The sequence below is a fragment of the Alosa alosa genome, unplaced genomic scaffold, assembly GCF_017589495.1.
Source record: "Alosa alosa isolate M-15738 ecotype Scorff River unplaced genomic scaffold, AALO_Geno_1.1 AALO_1.0_unplaced_11, whole genome shotgun sequence".
Taxonomy (NCBI): Eukaryota; Metazoa; Chordata; class Actinopteri; order Clupeiformes; family Clupeidae; genus Alosa; species Alosa alosa.
The window spans coordinates 9164-17808 of record NW_025962223.1 but is presented as its reverse complement, the minus strand read 5'-3'; the positions used below and the strand labels follow the sequence as shown (position 1 = coordinate 17808).

General features: G+C 42.0%; 1 long non-coding RNA gene across 1 annotated transcript; it reads left to right on the top strand.

Moving 5' to 3' along the window:
* Positions 1-5005: 5005 nt before the first annotated feature.
* On the top strand, positions 5006-7358 carry LOC125290116. Its single transcript, XR_007192755.1, has 3 exons — positions 5006-5078; positions 5203-5295; positions 6491-7358. It is a non-coding gene; the product is annotated as an uncharacterized LOC125290116 (long non-coding RNA).
* The last annotated feature ends 1287 nt before the right edge of the window (positions 7359-8645 follow it).

Sequence of the window (8645 nt, the reverse complement as noted above, 5' to 3'; positions counted from 1 at the left end):
AATAGCACTCTACCATACTATCCCTGTCCATTGTGTGACAGCGACTGTTCCTGTTTGAGGAGTTGCGCTTGATTTGCTCATCCAGCTGTCAAGTGCACAGCCTATAGGCCTACCTATTTCGTGGCCACAAATTACTATTTTGTGGGAACAAATTGCTATTTCGTGGCCACAACTTATTATTTTTTTTCCCCATGACATATCCGGGGCTCCGTAGTTCCAGGAAGATAGGCTTACATTTATAGGCTGTCCCTGTTTGATCACAGCAGGTCCAAGAAAACCAGTGGATATAACGTCAATGCATTCTAGTTATGTTTCATGTACTTTATTTCATGTTGAGTTTTGCTTCTCAGCATGCATTGCGATTCATTTAGTATTTTTGGCTTTTATTAGTTTTTAATATTTTGAAACAATATGGTTTGAACAATTTATCTTAGGCTAGCCTAGGCCTATACTCTGATGATGTTTTGAACAATATGATACGGGATATGCCCATTAAAACGTTGTATTAGTTTATTAAGAAAATGACACCGTAGATGTGAAAGCAGCACATCCTAGTCCGGTATAAATGTCCATGTGTACTCATCATTAGTATAATGAATTTGTAGGACGTGATTTCATACATGCGTGAAAATATGAGGTGAATGAAGTTGATTGTGTAGTTGTAGAACAAGTCATTAATGCGTGTTCATGTTCCGTCTACCTCTCTCCTAGCAAAGCTGAGACTTACAAGATGTAATAGCCTACCATATTAAATCGCGCTTCATGTTTTTTTTCACGTTGAATTGTTTGCCCAATGTCACTGGTGGGAATAATGTTTCACGGGTTTGGAGTTTTCATCGGGAAATTAGCAGGGTGTTAGTGGTGTGGCGAACGAGGCTGGAGGTAGCCTAATGTCCATGTAGCGCTAGCTTCTGTCTTCTGGACGTGTGCCTCTCCGCCATCGCGGCAACAGTAACGTGGTGGAGCCTTTGTCTAATGCCACTGGGTATGTTAGACGAGGTCAAAGTTCTCATAGGACAGTTAGGGGGAACGTAGAGGCAGTGTGGGGAGTCGCAATGAGAATGACAGTAGGCCTAGTCCGAGGCTGGGCATTCTCTCTCCACTCGGCCTTGGCCTTGAGGCAGATCTGACCATGCTGCTCGCATGGTGGAGGTGGTGACACGCTCTCTCCCTCTCCCACACACACACACACACATTAGGTCATGCATAGTCTATCACAAGATGATGGGAATGCCGGCCCTGTATGGATAGGGATAGGGAGTCATTATCTCTACTGCAAAAGGCCTGCTACAGGATGGAATTGAATCAGCTAGTCACTGACATGGTGTTGATATTTTTAAGCCAGTTCATAGGTTTGATGTTGTAATGGATAGATAGATAGATAGACAGATACTTTATTGATCCCCAAGGGTAAATTCAAGATGTAATGTAGGGAACATGGGATGCATCCAGCAGGGGGATTATTCCAAATAGTTCACACATGTAGTAATACCACATATCACAGAATTGATCAACTGTCCTACTCATTGATTTGACAATGGCATCTTTAAAAAGGGATAACCCTTTGTCACCAAACTCATATTGGGAAGATCTCACTATTAAATAAGAGCTTCTTTTGTTTTAGGTCAGAGCTGCAGATCAGAGTCCCCCACCACTTTGAGACAGCATGATGTTTTCACCACCCAACAAACTCTATTCTTGATAGATCTGATGCGTGAACACCTCCTGAACGACCATTCGGACCTCCCTCGAAGTCTGGCGGACCTCTGCGACAAGGTCAAAAAGTCCAGAGGCCACAGAAAGGCTTTCTGGGAGGAAATGTCAAAAAGGCTGACTGAGCAGTTCAAAGTACAGTTCGAGCAGGAGAGAGTGGCAAGAAAATGGGGAACCCTGATTGATGCCTTCAAAAAAGTGAAGGACAACAACAATTCAACAGGACAAGGAACAATGAAATTCCAGTTCTTCAAGGAGATGAATGAGTTGATTGGAGCTCAACACGACATTGACTTTCCTGTAATTGGAACTCAGCAGGGAGTTCAGGTCGTCAGACCACAGGCCCTCACTAAATCAGCCCAGAATTCACACAGACAACAGATCGGCCACGTCGCAGAGAAAGCGAAAGGGGCAAGGGGGAGAGCTCCTGGAGTTTCTGCAGGACGCAGAAGCAGCGAATGAGACGCCACAATGGCATGCTTGAATATCTGCAAAAGTCTCAGGCCTCTTTTGAACGCCTGATGCAAGGTCTCATAGAGAAGTAGTGGGAATAAGGGGTACTGTTATAATTTGGTTCTTTGTAAAAGTAAGACAATAACTAAGACACTGTCTTACTTAGGAATTTCTCAGTTTGTAATTAAAACAAAGTGATATGTTTGTATTAGTTATTTATTTAGTGACATGTTTTGTTCATTTATTGTCTTTAGGCCATCGAAAAGTGGAGCATTTTGTTTTTGATATACATGTCAAGAAATAACACACAGAAGATGTAAAACACCTAAAGGAAAAGATGAAGGCACAAAAAATAAAGGCCATACAGAAAATATTGCAGTTATGTCATCAGAAAGTGTTTGCCTTTCTACCTTCTTCTGAACTCATTCCAGGTCATCTCTTTCTCCTCACATCCATACACATACAGTAACTAATTGTTAGGGATTGTCGTCCCCTAACCTGGGACATCCATTACGGTGTTCATCACATGTTCCGGCCGCTAACCCAGTACACATATAATGCAGAGTGCATGCTGCCACAATGATTTTCACAATGACATCCATGCGGCTGTTTTGGATTTCCTTGAGCCTCCTCCACTTGCATTTAAGCAGTCCAGGCCTGCTCCACCACCACTCTGCCACGGCTGATTCTGGCATTCAGCTGCTGGTCAGCTACACTCAGGGGTGAGAACAAAAGGGTTGACAGATATATGCAGCGTCTCCAAGGAGCCTGAAGTCACCCATGGACTGATATATGCAGCGTCTCCAAGGAGCCTGAAGTCACCCATGGACTGATATATGCAGCGTCTCCAAGGAGCCTGCAGTCACCCATGGACTGTCTCCAGTTGTCCAGAAAAGATATATGCAGTGTCTCCAAGGAGCCTGACGTCACCCATGGACTGATATATGCAGTGTCTCCAAGGAGCCTGCAGTCACCCATGGACTGATATATGCAGTGTCTCCAAGGAGCCTGAAGTCACCCTTGGACTGATATATGCAGCGTCTCCAAGGAGCCTGAAGTCACCCATGGACTGATATATGCAGTGTCTCCAAGGAGCCTGCAGTCACCCATGGACTGATATATGCAGTGTCTCCAAGGAGCCTGAAGTCACCCTTGGACTGATATATGCAGTGTCTCCAAGGAGCCTGAAGTCACCCATGGACTGATATATGCAGTGTCTCCAAGGAGCCTGCAGTCACCCATGGACTGATATATGCAGTGTCTCCAAGGAGCCTGAAGTCACCCATGGACTGATATATGCAGTGTCTCCAAGGAGCCTGCAGTCACCCATGGACTGATATATGCAGCGTCTCCAAGGAGCCTGAAGTCACCCTTGGACTGTCTCCAGTTGTCCAGAAAAGGAGAAGCCCTCAGCATTCGAGAATCATGGACCCTCCCTGGGGGCCCAGCGAAAATATCAAGGAACCTTCTCCTATCATCAACTATGCCTTGTAACAGCACTGAATAGAAGGATTTTCTATTAAGATAGTCCCCCCCTCTCATGGCGGCCTCTGTATCTTAATGTGGCAGCCATCTATGGCACCTATAATGCCATGAATTCCACAAATTCTATGGAATAGCACTGCATTCACTTGCTTCTCACATTCTGTGGGCCAAGTGATGAATGTGGAAGCAAGTTCACAGGTTGCATCCAACATCTCCATCACAGCATTATGGGCATCACCTTGGGAAATGTCAAATTTGTCTGACACCTCCCTAAATGAATTTTGGTTGGCCATGTACCAAAGGAACAAGAGCACCTTCTTCATGTCACCCATAACTGGTCTACCAATTCCTTCAAGTTGTTCAATGAAGAACTGACATTGGGATTTTGTGACGTGAAGGTGTCGCTGAAAGGTCTTCTCATCCATCTCCATCAACAATTCCCATTCAATGCCAGTCTTCAGTATGTTAGTAGGGATACTGAGATGGAGAGCGAGTACATTCCTTCAGAGAGAGAAAAATATATCACATGGTATTCCAACCAAAATGAGTGGAAAGGATTGAATGTTACAAGAGATGTCCTTTTTCAAAGGAATTAGCTCACATTTAGGTCAGCAGTATCTACAGGCAAAGATAATGTGAATCAGTTTGTAATTACTGGCATTAGTTAGTTTTTTGTTACTTACATGCTGACATGCTGCATGACCCTCTCTTACATGCACATCAGACAACATGCTTTGGTGTGCATGAACTCATTTTCATAATAGATGTGCCTATTATGTTAACCTTGCAACTCATGGATTTTCTACAGTCATATACGACTGTACTGTTTATTATTGTCGGCATTATTTATGGTGGTTTTGTCCAAACCCACTTACAAATATAGCTGCAAGCAGCAATGTGGGGGCCAGATTTTGACCTGTTGGTGGCGATAGACGGCTGGGATTAGAGGTCCGTAAATGAGCGTGAGGGGTCAGTGGAGTGTCCCGAAACTTTCTGCCAAAAAATCTGAACTTTTTAGCCAGGCGTTCTATGGGCTGCCATAGACTCCAATGGCAGAATAATAATAATAGGAAAAGCTACTAACTCAATGGGTGCCTGCAGCTTCGCTGCTTGGCCCCCAAAAAACACTACATTATTAGTGGGAAGGGGCTGTCATGAACAATTTGTTCCGGCTTGCGAAAAAGTTCCGGATGATGTAATAATCACGTTCCGATCTCACATTAAAATGTTTCTCATAAAATGTTGGCGTCGTTGCTATGACTGTTGCTGTCGCTGGACGATCCATTTACCCCTTTGTGACGTCTATGCTTTGTGACCACCGAATCCTACTGCGGTAAACGTGCGAGTCCTTCAGCAACAAGGGGTTGATGGCTTGCTTGACGGCACGCTTTGCGTTACAGGAATAGGCCTACCAACCTACGTTCAGTGTAATACTTCTGCAGTTCAGGCACCGATTTTATATTTGAACATTTTCTCATAGACATTACATATAGGCTTTACAGTGGTTTGGTTGGTAGGTTTTAAACGTATGTTTTTGTTTTACTACGGAAGATCGACTCACTCAACTTGCTAACGTAACGTTACATCTGGATCTGGATGCGGAGCAGCAGAACTACCACACCAGAAGCTCGTAGATCAGCTCAGGTAATAAAGTAATTTTATTTGTTGCAATTGCAAATTATTCTGGTTATTACGGCGTTATTAGGCCTATCAGCAATTCCACAATGTGTGCATGACCGTAACATTTGCAATGCTTGTTATTTGGTGACTTTTGTTGTTTGCTAGTCGTGTTGACATTAGCAGATAGCTTAATGTTTTTAGGACAATCTAAACTGTTTGAATTAGAAATATAGTTTCTTAGTTCGTGTTAGACTATTTGACAAACAAGAAAGGGCAAATATGTCTTGGTTTTGAATGAAATAGCCTAGTTAAAATTCCCTCAGGATGAATAAAGTATTTGTCTATCAATTTGTCTATCAATCCATCCATCCAGACTGCCCATAATCAATGCTGGCTGGCAAGCTGGTAGCCTATGCCTTACGTTTAATCTTAGGTTTTTTATTACACACTTGCTACAAGTGAGCTCATGCCTTCAGTCCTCCAGTGAGCATGGTGTAAATAAAGATTATGTGGATGTGGAATATATTATAAGAATATTATATGTGGTATAATTAAGCCCTATGATTTATTAACATGTTTTTATCTTCAATTACACTACCCTATACCATCCATAGTATTCTATTTATACGTAAAAATATGCATTGTGCAATTACACTTAAGTTTATACATCTATATTCTACAGCTCTTTACTGTTCTTAATGTGCATACACTTACTTATAATGTTGACTGTTACTATACTGCACATATCTGTCTATATATCTGTCTACGGTTCATACTGAATATCCAAATTTATTCTGTTTTTATAATATTACTGTTAATATACTGCATACTGTATATCTATATTGTATTATTTTTGTTAGCCTTATAATGTTACTGCGACTACACTGCACATATCTGTACATGATATTCATACACTGCTCACACTGCATATCCATATCTATCCTGCTCTTATAAGGCTACTGCTAATACATTGCACATATTTATATTTAATTTATATTACTGTAAACCATACCACTTTCTTAACTGTATACTACTGTCTACACTGCACTATATGTCTTCTACTGCTTATACTGCACCACCTGTCTATACTGTGTGTCACATTGCACTTTTCTGCTTTTTTGCACTTCTGGTTAGACGCAAACTGCATTTCGTTGTCCCTGTATTTGTACTCTACACAATGACAATAAAGTTGAATCTAATCTAATCTTCATTATTTTAGAAGGAGAGAGAGAAGAATGAGTAATCACAGCCTTGACCATGAAGCAAGGACCATGAAGGGATGGCCATCGAAAAGAAATACCTGTATAGGCAGTTACAGGCTACAGAAAGAAGATGCGGAGAGTGATCTCCCAGCATCCTCAACTGGGTATAAATGTTTGTGTATGTGTGTGCATGAGTCCACATGCACATTTCAGGTCCCTGACAGATAGAAAGTGTAGGTGCTTCTCTGACACTCTTCTATTACACCGACATAGGGAGACACTAATAGCATTTACAGCCTAATGACTGCCTTGAATTAACGTGTATACATGTGTCATTTAAAGTCCCCCTAAAGAGTATTTGTATTTACCTTAAAATAACGTTTCCAAAATCATTTTGATGGCACAAACTTTTAATAGGACAAACATCACTCAGAGTAGGTTTTATCGCTTGTAAAATAGCCATATGAAGTTGCTGTTTGGGTAGGAACACTGCACTACATTGGTGCTGCTTTACAGGAATGTAGTTATAGGAACAGTCCACTTCTAAATCAGTTCTACTAACTACTCTCCCCCAAAACCATTTTTTCATTTGCATTCGCACTGTCCAAGTGGCCATAGGAACTGATAGGAGGGCGTAAGGAGTGACGCGCTGTCACTTGCTACAGGGTTTAAAATAGGCATGCACTCGCCTTGCCAAATGCGAGTAAATTAACTAACTAGCCTATATTTACAAATGATTTGAATGACCCTCACTGTCTACTGTCGCTTCAAGCATTCCACGGTCGGGACGAATGAAACAGGCATGATGGACTAATGAAGCCAGCAGTTTAATCTATAAACGTTTAACATTGTTGCCATGAATACATACCACAAAATATACACAGAAAGTGCAAACACTTCATATAATGTTTGGGATATCTATCTATCTATTTCTCTGTCGATATCCTCATCCCCTGCTTCATTCCTCTTCTCGCCCCCATAAGTCTGTCCCAACTACTGCCGCATTTAGTTTAATCTTAACCTAATAAAAAGGAAATATCAATTATCATCAACAATGACAAGCCAGCTGGAACCTGCCACTCGCTTTCACTCTCTCTCACGTGCGTGCTCAGACGCGTTCTCAATTAAATGGAGTAGCATAGGGCCTACGTTCAAGTTGGATCTTCATAGAGAGGACCCGAAAAGTATCATCTTTATGTAACATGCTGTTGGTGCATGTTGACATTGTATACTTCTCTAACAAGAGTGAAAAACAGTTTGCCGTACATCTACTATTTATTGGCTAAATGTTGGTCTCTCCTCTGTCTCTCGGTGACCTACGCATAGTGCGTTATGCGTCTGGTGGTGGTGATCACTAATCAGGCAACTTTTTAAAACTGAACATTTTCGCCTACAACCTCCTCACGTTCCATCTTCACCTAACTCCATAGACAATAAATTAAATAAACCATCTTGCTGCTTCAAGGTTTTGCGGCCTCCGTTACATTACATCAGCCCCCCACAAAGAAAATAGGTAAACACAATGCGTTAATTGCGTTAATATTTCGTGACGTGTTATGTACATGCGTTATGTACATTTTACTTTACTTTACTGGCTAACTCCCTCCTGTTTCAGTCTATGCTCCCTGCTCTGACTCCGTTCGTACTTCTAATTTCTTGTGTTTTCTGGTAAACGCTCCGTTCGTTTCCATCATCTCACACGCTGGTTTCACAGCAAACTGCGTGCAGCCAATATATATGACCAAGAACAGAGCCTAATGCATCATGCATGTAATGCCTCATGCATCACAGGCCAAACTGGCTAGTACGTTTTTATTAACACCCGCCAAAATAAATTTGAACCCCGCATTTGGTGGGTTGGTGGGTGTTAATTTAGAACCCTGCTTATATCACTGACAACAGTAGTCCAGCCAAGATATTGTCATTTAAAAAGTGAAGTTGCAGCCCTCAACTGATGTTGATGTTGTCATGTTTTGTTTTGGCCTGATGCGCCATCCTCCACCTATCTACTAATCACGAAGTCAGTAGTGTTTCGGCATCCTGGTTGCCAGTTCTGCCAGTCAGGGGGAGGGGGACGGGATACACCGCTCTACAGTAATTTAAAGTGATTGCAGTACCAGTTTTGGCCACAATCTTATATACGGTTCCTTTAACTTCCCATGGAAAGTTTCC